The following is a 14,760-nucleotide window of genomic DNA, read 5'->3' on the forward strand; positions in this document are numbered from 1 at the left end:
TGCCCATAGCAACAGACCTCTCCCCAAAACTGAACCCCAAGAGCTGAACTCCAACCAGCTAGACAAAAGTAATGCAACCACCAGAAGCTGTCACTCAGAAGCATACATCAGAGATCAAAGAGAAGACCTGAGGAGAAGCTCCAAGGCCTGTTAGACTCAGTTTCCTGCAAAGACAGTGCTGCTGAGGGCCAGCGGGCTGTGTAGAGGTCTGAAGACTTCAGAAGCTGCCATCCTGTAGACGGTGTGGGTCCCAGGGCATCTGTGTGTGGTGGCCATGCACTGTGATGCAGAGGTGGGGGCCTGCAGGGTTAAGGCAACTGAGCTAGGTCTCCTCTAACCCAACTGTTGCAAATGAAGAGCCATCCTGAAACAAAACAGCAGTGTGTGCAAACTTGTTGAGAATGCTAATCCCAGAGTTCCTCCAGAAGCTTCAAATCTGTCTTGGTCTGGTCTCTTCAGTGGAAAAGAAGTCTGATGTAGGGCAGTCCTTCCCCAGCTCAGACCAGTGCCTCCCTTCTCCTCCTGCTAGCCTTATGACCCAATCCTTGATCACATTCTCTCTTGTATTCCTTACACTTCTTTCTATGCTGGCAAAGTCTCACTTTCCCAACCAGACAATTTGTTCTCTGAGGGTAGATTTCACGACTGGTAAAAAATGCAGTACTTGGCTGTACAGTAGTTCACGTGGTTTCAAAGCCATTTTCTACCCATTTAATTCACTCTTAATGAATTCATACACTGGCAGGGCAAGGATGACCACACCATACAACAGATGTGGACACTGATGCAGGAGAAGGGGAGGGGCTTGCCTGGGCTCACACTGTTGTTTGGAACCAGCCATGAGACCCCATACTACTGGCTGAACTTCTGCTACAAACTGCCTGCCACCAGCTTTATGTATATCTCCTAGCATCGCTCCCTATAAACAGGACAGACTCAAGAAATGTTTGATGATTTAACTTTTTAAGTAGCTCTCTATGTTTTAAACCTTCCAAACCCCAGTGTGGCCAATTAAAGAAGGCTACAAATCTTCTCCCATTAAGAGATGGAGTCTAATTTACTGTTTCCTTGACTCTATGCTTTGGAGACCAATTCCAGTGTGTGTTGGGGAGGGGGGGATTCTCCCATACCAACGCCACTCAATTCTCAAACACACTTCAGAGGTCAACTCAATTCAGACACTATCTACCCAGAGATTGCATCAGATTGAGGCAGGAGATAGATGGGACCCAGGCTGAAGAGCTGAAGTTTCACCCCTGTAGACTGATACTCCAAGATGAAAACAGTGAGATAATTGAAAGAGGAGGATAGGCCCTGCCCAGATAAGAGATAAAAGACTACATATTCCTTATTCTCTAGGTCAAGGGGAACTTCCAGAATACACATGTGCAGCAAGGCTCCTTGGAGGTCAAAGAGGGAGAGGAGTGCCCGAACCCATAGCATTCAGTGTGTTCAGTCACTCTGTCACGTCCGACTGTTTTGTAGCTGCATGGACTGTAGCCTGCAAGGCTCCTCTGTCCATGAGATTCTCCAGGCAAAAATACTTGAGTGGGTTTCCATTTCCTCCTCCAGGGGATCATCCTGACCCAGGGATTGAACCCACATTGCTTGCATCTCCTGTATTGGTAGGCGTATTCTTTATCACTAGCCACTTCATTGTAGGTGATGTCAACCTACCCATAGGCCTCTTTGCTAGACTGCATCTATGCTAAGAGATGTGCCCACACACATGGGAGGACCCTGAGATAAACCAAATACAGACTCAGAACCAGGCTAATTAAGAAAATTGGTCAGAGAAAACCAGGAGAAATACCCCATAAAAATGATTCAAACCACCACAGGGTGTGACTCTCTCTCTGAGCTCTCCTGTGTATCTATCCACATATACTCTTTTTCTTCCTAGTGAACATTTTACTTATTTCACTACTTTCTGTGTCGATGAGGAAATTCATTTCTATACTGCTGACAGGCCAGGACCTTGTCACTGGCCACTGATCCCCAGTGGTCTAGTGGTTAGGATTCAGAGCTCTCCCTGTCATGGTGTGTCTTCAGTCTCTGGCCAGGAATTAAAACCTTGCTTCAAGCCACTGCCAGCCAAAGTCATCCAAAATCAAGATTCTATAGGTTAAAGTTTCAGTCCTACAAGATTGCTCCTCCCCTACCACCATGCTTCCCACCCTCCACTTCAGATGCCAATTGAAAGTCCAGGTGGTCACCTGTCCTTCTGGCTGATGGACTAAATCAGAGGCTCCCACCAACCCATTTGTTGGGTTTAATTAACTTGCTGGGACTGCTCATAGAACTCAAAGAAACACTACTTACCATATCATCAGTTTATTATAACTCAGGCATGGCCAGATGGAAGAGATGCACAGGGCAAGATACGGGGTATAGAACTTCATGCCCTCTTGGGGCTCTCCATTCTCTCCAGCCTCCACCTGTTCACCAGCCTGGATGCTCCATGAACCTCATCCTTTTATTTATGTTATGGAGGCTTTATTATACATTGTTGTTCTGTAGTCACTGAGTCATGTCTGACTCTTTTGCCACTCTATGGACTATAGCTCACCAGGCTTCTCTTTCCATGGGATTCTCCAGGCAAGAACACTGGAGTGGGTTGCCACTTCCTTCTCTAGGGATCTTCCTGATCCAGGGACTGAACCTGCATCTCCTGTAGTACAGGTGGATTCTTTACTGCTGAGCCACCAAGGAAGTCATAGGCATGACCAATTAAATTGTTGACCCTGAGTGATTGGATTCCATTTGTAGTCCCTCTCTTCTCTCCGGAGGTGAGGTGGAGTTTGGGGAGGTGGGACTGAAAGTTCCAACCCTCTAATCGCAATGTTGGCTCCTCTAGCAACCAAGCCCCAGCCTTTAAGTGCTTTCCAAGTCACCTCATGCACATAACAAAAGACAACTTTACCACTGCCTGCATTTAGGAAATTCCAAGATTTGAGGGAGCTGTGAGCCATAAACTGTGGAGAAGGACCACACATACACACATATATATACATATATATATGTATATATATATGAAATATATTTTGGTCATCTGAGTGAACAAATAAGTATTTTTTACAAATCACAAATATCACAGGACTAGACTCCATGGTTTGCTGTAGGCAATAGAATATAGCAGATCTGATACTGCAAAGGTTATGCGGCTTCCACCCTGTTTTCTAGGAGACTTGAGCCACCAAGTAAGAAGTCTGATTACTTCAAGGCTACCATACAGGAGAGGCCAAGGCCTTTCACTCAGGAAGGCAGTCCAGTCTCCTTGCCTCCTTGCCAAAGTGCCAGACATGAAGAAAACCCTATTGAACTTTTCAGACCAGCCCATTCATCAATTGAATACCCATAAATTACCCATAAATGGATTTCATCTATGTAACAGGGGACAGAAAAATCACCCAAAGGAAGCTTATCTGAGCCCCCAACTGCTAAGTTGTGGATGGTTTGTTAGACAGAAACAGATAATGGGAACACCTAGAAAATTTCTCAGTCTTCCCCCAAGTCCATGGAGAACACATATCAACACTTGAACAGCAACTGGTTTTATGAAGGGTCACACCCTGCACAACTCTTATGTTATAGGTCCTTTGGTACCATCTTAGCTTTTCTTGTTGCCTCTGGCTATGGGATGAAATGGGCCTCCCAGGTGGCCCTAGTAGTAAAGAATCTGCCTTCCAATGTAGGAGATGTAAGAGACGTGGGATTGATCCCTGGGTCAGGAAGATTCCTGGAGAAGGAAATGGCAATCCACTCCAGTGTTCTTGTCTGGAAAATTCCACAGACAGAGGAGCCTGATGGGCTATGGTTCATGGGGTCGCAGAGAGTCAGACATGGATGAGCAACTACGCAGCAGCAGCAGTATGGGATTAAATAGTGTGGACGTTCTGAATTCTCTCAGAAAATTAGGTCCCACTTAGACATACACTAAAAAATGTGAACTGTGGGAGTGTTTACAAAACACCTTACTTTTTTTAAACACCTTCCTATTCTTGACTGTGTTCAGTTCTAAATATCAGTCAAGGTTCAACTTAGATGCTTCTTTTGCCATGAAATCCTTCTTTTGCTCCCACTCTGAAGACAGTTCTCTTCTCCATGTTTTCAAAGCAGTGTATCTGCATTTTTATTTTTCTGGCTATATTCTGCCTTTCCTTGTTGTTGTTCAGTTGCTCCATAGTGTCCGACTCTTTGTGACCCCATGGACTGCAGCATGCCAGTCTTTCCTGTACTTCATTATCTCGCAGACTTATGTCCCTTGAGTTGATGATGCCATCCAATCATCTCGTCCTTTGTCACCCCCATCTCCTCCTGCACCCGATCTTTCGCAGCATCAGTATCTTTTTCAATGAGTCAGCTCTTCTTATCAGGTGGCCAAAGTATTGGAGCTTCAGCTTCAGCATCAGTCCTTCCAATGAATATTCAGGGTTGATTTCCTTTAGGATTGACTGGTTTGACCTCCTTGCTGTCTCCTTGCTCTTTTTAAACGCAAGTCTCTCCTATGCTACTCAGGATCTTTAACTCAGCCAACCTTTTCTTATTGATCTTATTTGCTCACAGACGCTCGTTTATTGCTTACTGTGGAAGAGATACTGCTATGTGCCCACTCACCTTTTACTCCCTAGCACTCAGGAAGACTCTATGCTGTGCCTTTAGGTCAGGCCTGCAAGAGTGAGTTCTGGCCCCTAGTCTGTGAGCGCAGAAGTGATATATTCGACCCTCAGGTCAGCTCTTAGAACCTCTCCACCATCTCTGTCCCTGCCACAGCAACTTTGGAGGCTAAAAGAGCATAACTACAGGTAGAAGAGGATTGCCCGAATCATATCACATTTGATATGAGTGAAAAATCAGCCTCTATTATGTTAAGAGAGTTTGGGGCTTATTTGTCACCATAGCAAAGCCGATTCTTTCCTTAAACAATGATACAATAACAATTGTAACAATAGCTCCTATCTCTTGAAGTCTATTATGAATCAGATGCTCTGTTAAGTGTTTTTTAATATTTAATATCTTAAAATATTTTTAACAACCCTGAACAGCAGGTAGTATTAATGAAATTCCAATTTTATAGTTGAAGCAATTTAAACTCAGAAAGATTAAAATAACTATTGAATAAAATTAGTAAATGACAGAGCTGGGCTTTGAACCTGTGTCTGTCTGACTCCACAGCAATTACCCAGGCTACAGCATGGACTCTATTCCTATATGTGTACATTCCTGGGGGGCTTGTTGCTGGGTATCATTCCAAGCAGGGGCTCTAGATGAGTGTTTCTGTTTTTGGTTTGATTCAAATTGTAGTAAATCATAAGAAGCATAAGTTTTGTGTTTAAGAAGCTTAAAGTTGTTTCCTTTAAAGACTCTATTACTGTCATTTCTGAATTCTGAAATCATTCTCTTCAGATATTGAAATGAAGAGGTGAAAGTCACTCAGTTGTGTTTTTCCTACTCTTTGCGGCCTCATGGACTGTAGTCCACCAGGCTCCTCTATCCATGGAATTTTCCAGGCAAGAATACTGGAGTGGGTAGCCAGTCCCTTCTCCAGGGTGTATTCCCAATCCAGGGCTTGAACCCAGGTCTCCTGCATTGACAGGAAGAGTCTTCATGTTAAGAGGTTTGAAAACCAAAATTTCATCTCTCCCCACTCTCAACTTTATTCAGATGCAAGCCTAAGGTGGCAGAAGCAGGAGATGGGTTTCCTCCTGAATTCTGGGCCCCAGAATAACTGATCAAATGCAACACATTTTTTGGGACTATTGTGATGCTTGGAGATTTTTATCTGAATCTAAATCTAGTCTTTTCTCTACTTGTGCCTTAGATTCCCTTGAAACCTCCCTCTTCATGAAGGTTTTGGGTTGAAGCAACAGCATGGCAGTTCTTCTCAAGATGAAATAAAAAGTTGGATTCAAGTTTTGAAGAGGCCTTACCAAGGGTCACTCATTTGGGGGCTGCCCCATTGATGGGACCTCATGAGGTTTTATGTAAGCTGTGCCGGTGGCCTGAGCCGAGTATGTCTAGTGAGGGCAATAGTGCAGAGTTTATGGAAGCAATTACTGAGCCAAATTCTTAAGTAGCCATGATGCCTTCAGTTATGGGCAAAATTGGGAGGGGTTTCAATAGAATGAGTGTTTGTATTTTCAGGGCCCTGGGAATCCATAAAGATCACTGGAGTATATTATTTCACTCCTACTCTGCCTTCCTAGTCCTCTCATCTGATTTAAAACGTTCTCAGCACCGGGTATAAAATTAAACACTCATGACCAAGCTGGTGCTAGCACACAGAATAAAAGGGAAAAAAGAAAACCTTTAAGATACAATGTAATTGTGGGAAGCAGGGCCCACCACTCTTTCCCATGGATAGAATTTATAATTCTAGCTGTAGGATTCTTTTCAGTATATAATTTTTTTCTAATGTTGAAATGATCTCATATGTATAGAAAATCTGCAAGTACAGTAAGTTCCTATGTACAAACTTTCAAGTTCCGAACTTTGAGAGATGCAAACATGCACTCCAGCCCCTGTACGCCAGGTGCTGACTGTAGTACCGGACTTTTCAAGGTGCTGTACAGTGAGATTAAAATGTTTCCTTTATTTTTTGTGTTTGACTTTTATGTACGTATTATTTGTATGAAAAGTATTATGAACCTATTACAGTACCAGCATTATATGGTTGATTGTGTTAGTTGCATAGCTAGTTAGCTGTTGGACTTATGAACAAATTGGACTTACTGACATGCTCTCAGAAGGGAACTTGTTTATAAGTAGGGAACTTACTGTACAATTAAAATAATTTGCTTTAGTTGAACCATTTAAGAGAGTTCTATGAGCCATACATTCAGTACTTTGGCCACCTGAGGTGAAGAGATGACTCATTGGGAAAAACCCTGATGCTGGGAAAGTTTGAGGGCAGGAGGAGAAGGCGGAAACAGAGGATGAGATGGTTGGATGACATCACCAACTCAATGGACATGAATTTGAGCAAACTCCAGGAGATAGTGAAGGGCAGGGAAGCCTAACGTGTTGCAGTCCATGGGGTCACAAAGAATCGGACATGACGTAGCGACTGCACAACAACAATCTTAAGCTGTCACGGACAGCCCTGAAAATTAGGAAACTGACATTGGTGCATGAGGACAATTTTCCCAGACTTCTCGAGATATAATGGACCTATACCATTGTGCAAGCACATTTGTGCTAAGTTGCCAGTCATGAGGATGTTTTGTGACCCTACGGACTGTACCCTGCCAGCCTCCTCTGTCCATAGGATTCTCCAGGCAAGAAAACTGGAGTGGGTTGCCATACCCTCCTCCAGGGGATCTTCCCAACCCAGGGACTGAAGCCATAACTCATATCTCCTGCCTGGGCAAGTGGGTTCTTTACTACTAGTGTCGCCTGGGAAGCCCAAGTAGGTTTAAGATGTACAATGTAAAGATTTTATATATATATATATATATAGTGAAATCATTACACAATGTTAGGTAACACCTCTGTCAGTCCATATAATTAGCTTTTTTCTGTGTGCAGTGAGAACATTTAAGATCTACCCTCTTTGCAACTTTCAAACATACAATCCAGTATTGTTAACTGCAGTTACCATGCTGTGTATTAGATCCTTGAAACTTATTTATCTTAATAACATGATTATCATTTAGTCCTCAGACCCCCTTCAAGTTTCTGAGCTCTCCCATTATGTCCTCCCTGGGAAGAAGATCCAGTCCACCATCCTTTCTCACCTATATGTTCTTGGGCTCTAATACCCACACACTGGGTCACCTTATATGTGGACGTTCTCCTCAATTGCTTGGACTCAGAAACCCCACACTGGGAAGCCTTCATCTCTTAGCTTGGTTCTGCTCTAGGACTGATGTGTTCGAGAAAAAATGTAACTGGAACCACAATCTGAGGACCCAGGTGATAAAAGTTTATTGAATTCCTTCTCTTCTGCTGCTCTCCCTTTCTTGAGGTGATAGGAAGTAGAGACACGACAATGCTCACAATAGAAACGCTCTGGATCTCAAGTGCAGACAGAGTGAGGAAGCCCCCTCTGTGTGGCCCAGCCCCTTTCTGTCATTTGGTCCTCTCCACGAGGTCCTCTCCATTAGAAGGGAGAGGATCCAAGTGACACTTATGAATGGCCACTATGTAACACCTATTGTTTAAATCACTCTTAACCATAGCCCTCGAGTAGGTGTTATTTTTAAAACTTTTCAGGTAACGAAAATGTGGCTTAGAAAATTTGCCAGGTTTATTCATGCCTACCAGGGGAGCAGAGCCAGGACTTGGACTCAGGACAGAGTGCCTCCAAATATGTCTACCTCCTTGTCTCTTGTGATGGATTGTGATATGTATCAAGGGGTCAGCCAGTCAGAACATGCTTAAGAATATCTGTTAAAGGAATGCCCAAGCAGTATGAAGGTCTGCGTGAAGACAAACTTGGAGTGTGAAGTTGGGGGGAGCTTTAGGGGATTCCCTGGTGGCTCAGAGGTTAAAGCATCTGCCTGCAAAGTGGGAGACCTGGGTTCGACCCCTGGGTTGGGAAGATCCCCTCGAGAAGGAAATGGCAGCCCACTCCAGTATTCTTGCCTGGAAAATCCCATGGATGGAGGAGCCTGGTAGGCTACAGTCCACGGGGTTGCAAAGAGTCGGACATGACTAAGCGACTTCACTTTCTTTATGAGTTTAGGAGACTTTAGACTCAAGCCCTCTCAGGGACTTTTCTCTACTTATCTTTCTGAGATAAGAAGGAGAAGAAGATTTATTTTAAGAGAAGAAGCTATTAGTGTTGCCAAACTGAGAAGTATTTTCTTGGACACCTTCATGAGATTAGCATTTTATCAAGAATAAGGAAGTCATATTTATTAAGCTTTTGCCTAATAATATATATTTGCTATATATCTGATCCCATTCTAATGCTTCCCACCTATTATTTTATTTAAAGGTCACTATGAGGTGGGGGCTATTGTTCTCTGTTTGTAAGTAAAATCCTAAGGTACAGAGCATTAAGGTAGTGTGTGAGGTTATGGGATGGAAAAGAGACAGGACTAGTGTCTGAATCCAGGTTTATTGGTTCCTGGACCTAGTCCTTGTCCATAGGTTCCACCTACAGACTTTACAGCAGCATCGTTTAGCTGAATGTATTTTTCATAAAGCTGTTATGACAACTCAATGGGCATAAAACACTTTGAAAAATGCAAAAGTCATACAAATCTATGTTTATATTATTACTTATTGAGTTTGTATTAAATCAAGTGTTTTTCCCTCTTCAGCTATTTTTGAGAAAGGTATTACAATATTAATTCAGAAATCATAAGTCAGAGGCAAGTGGACCTAGGTATTCATTGAATGCTTTGTACCAGGCAGCATAATTTAAAAAAAAAAAATGTCTTTAAAGAGCTAACAATCCAGATGAGGAGATGGACAGGCAAGTTAGCTATTACAGCATCCTGTAATAATTAGTGTGGTGGATGTAAGGAGAGGATGCTACAGAAGAAGAAAGGAAGGGTACATAAAAGAGGGAAAAATAAGATCAGGGTCCTGGTAGGATATCAGCTTCACTCTATATGGTTCAACAGAGTGAACTTTCTGGAACGGACTTTTTAGAGAGGCATGGGCAGGGGGCCAAAAAGAGGTGTTGAGGTACCTGGAGTCCAGCAACCATGGGAAGCTGCTAACACTCTAGGCTGAAAGATCAAAGAAAGAACATTTACCAAAGCCCATGAGAGCTAGAACTATGGGAGAAGGGCTTGGTGATGCAGCCTCAGAGGATGCGGTTATTGACAGATATCAGACACAAAACAAGAGGCTTCCCTGGTGGCTCAGATGGTAAAGAATCTGCCTGCAATGCAGGAGACCCAGGTTCAATCCCTGGTCAGGAAGGTCCCATGAAGAAGGATATGGAAACTCACTCCAGTATTCTTGCCTGGAGAATTCCATGGAAAGAAGAAATTGGAGGTGGGCTACAGTCCATTGGATCACAAAGAGTTGGATACAACTCAGCGACTAATACACACACACACATACACACACAAAACAGGAGTTGGGGAGCAGAGAAAAATGCTCCAACCTCTTCCTCCTTCCACCTTGCAATTTCCTGCTAGAATCTCTCATCAGTAAAACCCAGATGAAAGTCAACTGTCAAAGGAGCCTCCATAATGCAGTCTCTAGGGGTCAGCCACCTGGGAAAAATGGGCACAGAGGAGGGCAGGTCAGAAAATAGATCTGGAGTGAAGACAAATGGAAAATAATCTGGGAGGCTTCCAAGAAGTGGTGATTCCTTACTCAGACTTGACGTATAACGAAGTGTTTCCTAGGTGAAGACGGAGGAGGAAGGAAGGGAATCTATACCAGGCAGAGCCTATCCTGTTTAAAGGCATGTTTCCATCAGGAAACTGCAATATCTTCACTATGAATACAATGGGAGGGAGGTGTAGGAAAGGTGGAGTGCTAGATGCTACTGGAGGATTCTTACATGAGCCACATCTATATCTTTGCCTCCAATCATACCTTCTCCTCCCCATTCTTCTTTCTCTGTTTTTAAACCATGTAAAAGGACATTTATTAGAGAAAATAAAATCATCTTACTCATTGAAGAGATCTCAAAAATATCATCTCCTGGATCAGGCTGGCAAGTTTCCTAAGTCATCCAGAACAGGCATCTAGAATTAAACATCCCTTTTACTCCAAAACTTATAATCCCCTTCAATAGCCCATCATCTCCTGCCCAGGCACTTAACTTTATAATTGTTTTAATTCAGTGTTGGGGAAAGCTGAGTTCCTCTAAGAGCAAGGTCAGATGAGACCAGGTCTAAGGGAGACTTTAAGCTTAATGAATCGATGGATTTGGCACGAACTCTTCCCTAATGCATTATAATTTCTTTCTTTGCAAGTACCAAACCTAGCCCTACCATTCTCCTTCTATGGCAAGGCCTTATGTAGGCCATAACTATTGCAATCTACTCATGGCCTGGACCAGTATAGCCTCCTAGTCATTCTTTCTTTCCACTCTGCCTGCTCTCCATCCATTCTAAACCCAGAACACTGATTATCATTCCCAAGTATTTTCTTTCTGCCATTTGCCTTCTTAGAATCCTTCGTGTCCGACTCTGTGCGACCCCATAGACGGCAGCCCACCAGGCTCTGCCATCCCTGGGATTTTCCAGGCAAGAACACTGGAGTGGGTTGCCATTTCCTTCTCCAGTGCATGAAATGAAAAGTGAAAGGGAAGTCGCTCAGTCGTATCCAACTCTTAGCGACCCCATGGACTACAGCCTACCAGGCTCCTCCGTCCATGGGATTTTCCAGGCAAGAGTACTGGAGTGGGGTGCCATCGCCTTCTCCATCTTAGAATCCTTAGTGACTCTTAATTACCTCTAACAATTCCAAGTACATTGAATATATGAATCATTTAATCACCACAACAATACTTTCAGGACCCCCATAGTGGTCCAGTAGTTAAAAATCCGCCTTCAATGCAGGGGACATACGTTCAGTCCCTGGTCCAGGAAGATTGCACATGCGAAGGGGTAACTAAGCCTGTGTGCCACAACTACTGAAGCAAATGCTCTAGAGCCTGTGCTCTGCAGCAAGAGAAGCCACTGCAATGAGAAGCCTGTGTAACCCAGCTAAAGAGTAGCCCCTACTCTCTGAAACAAGAGAAACTCATGATCAGCAACAAAGCCCCAGCGCAGCCAAAATATATAAATACAATTTAAAAAGATACTTTCATTATCCCTATTGTGCAGATAAGGAAATCAAGGCATAGAGTTTTTAAAAAATTTGTTATTGTTTTTTATTGGAGTATAATTGCTTTACAATGTTGTGCTGGTTTCCACTGTACAACAAAGTGAATCAGCTATATGTATACATATATCCCCTCCCTCCTGAGCCTCCCTCCCACTCTCCCCTCTCACCCCTCTAGGTCACTATAGAGCACTGAGCTGAGTTCCCCACACTACATAGCAGCTTCCCATTAGCTATCTATTTTACAAATGGTTTGTCAGTGCTACTCTCCCAGTTCATCCCACCCTCCCCTTCCCCACTGTGGCTACATGTCCATTCTCTACCTCGGTGTCTCTGTTCTTTCCCTGCAAATAAGTTCATATCTACCAATTTTCTAGATTCAATATACATGCATTAATACATGATATGCTTCTCTTTCTGACTTCATTCTCTATGACAGACTCCAATTCCATCTGCATCAGTACAAATGACTCAATTTCAATCCTTTTTATGACTGAGTAATATTCCATCTTGCCACATCTTCTCTATCCATTCATTTGTCAATGGGCATTTAGGTTGTTCCCATGTCCTGGTTGTTGTAAATAGTGCAGCAATGAATGTTCAGGTACATGTGTGTTTTTGAATGATGATTTTCTCAGGATACAAGAGCATAGACTCTTTATATTACACACATAAAAAGTGTAGTGCTAGGGTACAATGTCAGGCTGTCTAGAATGCATGCCCTTCACTCTTAACAGCTATGCAGTATGCAGTACTTCCTCTCCACTTGGAGGCCCTTTACAAGCTAATCTGATTTTCTGACTTCCTGTATTCCTTGCCCCGCACTACCCCCACCCCCCCTACCTCAACCCCCCACCCCCCGCACCCCTCCGCATGTAGGACAGTGCTTTTGTTTTAGCATTCTTTCTGAATCATTAAGAACTCCTTGTTTGGGATGCCTTATTTTTTTTCCCTTTCATGTTACATCCTGTTGTCTATACTTACTTAACCTCAGATTAAGCCCCAAATCTCCCCTTCCTGCTTCCAACTCTGACTCCATTATAAATCTCATATCTCTAATTTTTACCATGAGTGCATACTTTTCTGAGTGGTTTGCTGCATGCCTTCATGTGAAACAGTTGTTTAGGGCTCTCAAGCCAGGAGTTCTATTTCTAGTTTAAGGAGATGCAACCCCAGAGATAAGGTGGTCTGGGACTCTGGCACCAAGTCCAGGTCACCATGCTCCTTCCACACTTTCCACTTGAACTGACTGTATGACCTGGTGAATTAATTAGTCAACATCCTGGTTTGCCTGGAATAATTCTGGTTTACCTTATGATGCTGCTATAATAATGAGAGGTATCTTTGTTTTTTTCTCAAAAGTGTCCTAGTTTGGAGGATAAATTATATGGTGTTGGGGATGGGAAAATTCCCCCCTTTACCCATCTTGAGTTTTTTTTTTTTTTTTTTTTCCTATTTTGAGTCCTTGTTGCTGGACTAATAATGAAATTGATGTAAGACAGATTAATGGGAGAAAAAGAAACAAATTTTAATTCATGCATGTCCAAAACAGGTAGCTTTTATACTTTTTAGACAAGGAAACAACAGCATTTGTAAGGAAGTAACAGGATAAAGAAACTAGGTTTAGGGGCCCAATTAGTGAAGAACTACATAGAGTTTGGGTTTTAGGTAATAAAGAAGTAACAAGGTTTGTTTATATAGGCTTGTAGGTTGGTTCTGAATTCCCTATCTTTGCCATAAGGGTATCCTTCTACCTATAGATTCAGGGAATGCACCTCTCACATGAGAGATAGTTTTTCCTACTTTCTAGCAATGGAGAAGGAAATGGCAACGCGCTCCAGTGTTCTTGCCTGGAGAATCCCAGGGACGCTGGAGCCTGATGGGCTGCTGTCTATGGTGTCGCACAGAGTCGGACATGACTGAAGTGACTTAGCAGCAGCAGCAGCAGCTACAGGAAATAGGAGAGTTAGCCTCTTAAGTTGGATGTTTCTTCAAATACCTTTTAGTCAAAGTAATCTATACATCACTGAGGCTCATTTGGGAGTGGCCTACTCTGGGCCTCAACAGCAGTCATTCTATCTAATGATTCCTCTATGAAATAAACAAGGCCTCTGTGATGGACATGGGAGGGTCTGAGGTCTTTGACAGTGGGCTTACAGATGGAATGTCAGGCAGTATATATGGGCAATAACTTGGCTGTTGGTAAAACACAGACTAGAGGTTTCATCTTTATACTTCTCTTTTTAAAACCAGACCCAGGAAGTATGGCTAACAACTCAGCCAACAATGACATAGCATGGAATCTAGTTGTGCATAGATCTATTTGTGCTTCCCAGGTGGCTCAGCAGTAAAGAATCCACCTGCCAGTGCAGGAGACATAGGTTTGATCCCTGGTTTGGGAAGATCCCCTGGAGAAGGGAATGGCAACCTACCCCAGTATTTTTGCCTGGGAAATCCCATGGATAGAGGAGCCTGGCGGGCTACATGCATGGGGTTACAAAGAGTTGGACATGACTGAGCAACTTAACAACAATATCAATGATCTATTTAAAGTAGTAGATTAACTGGACTCACCTGGTGATGAAAAAACATTGCCTTGGTCACCCATCAGAGGATGAATAATGGACACAGCTGTGGAATCTGTGCAGTCAGTGACCCTTTTTGCTCTCTGCATGGGGAAGACCAGTGCAAAGCTTACCTGCAGCATCCCTGGAATAGTTGTATTGGGCCTGGGCGATGAAGGGCTCCAGGAAGCCGCTCAGAAGAAACACTGCCATTGTTTCACCAGAGCCATTCACATGTGCCATTTTGCCTGACCGCTGCTGGTTGATTCCTCAGCTCTTCTCTTCCTCTTAGGGGCTCATCTTTTGGCTTGCCCATTTGTCTGGGACAAAGCCCTTGGGAGCAGGGCCAGAAAACAGAACCAGGGAGGTCTTGCTGGGTGAAATGCATTTCAGAGAACAGCTCTTCCAGGTCCTTTTCTTTGTTTCTTTTGACCTTTCCTCCAATAGCAATTAC

The 14,760-nt window shown here is 43.3% G+C and overlaps 1 pseudogene; it reads right to left on the reverse strand.

The window, feature by feature from the left end:
• Positions 1-14,519, reverse strand: part of LOC102410476 — a 171,407-nt pseudogene extending 156,888 nt beyond the window's left edge.
• Positions 14,520-14,760: the final 241 nt, after the last annotated feature.

The sequence above is a fragment of the Bubalus bubalis genome, chromosome 3 (assembly GCF_019923935.1).
Source record: "Bubalus bubalis isolate 160015118507 breed Murrah chromosome 3, NDDB_SH_1, whole genome shotgun sequence".
NCBI classification, from domain to species: Eukaryota; Metazoa; Chordata; class Mammalia; order Artiodactyla; family Bovidae; genus Bubalus; species Bubalus bubalis.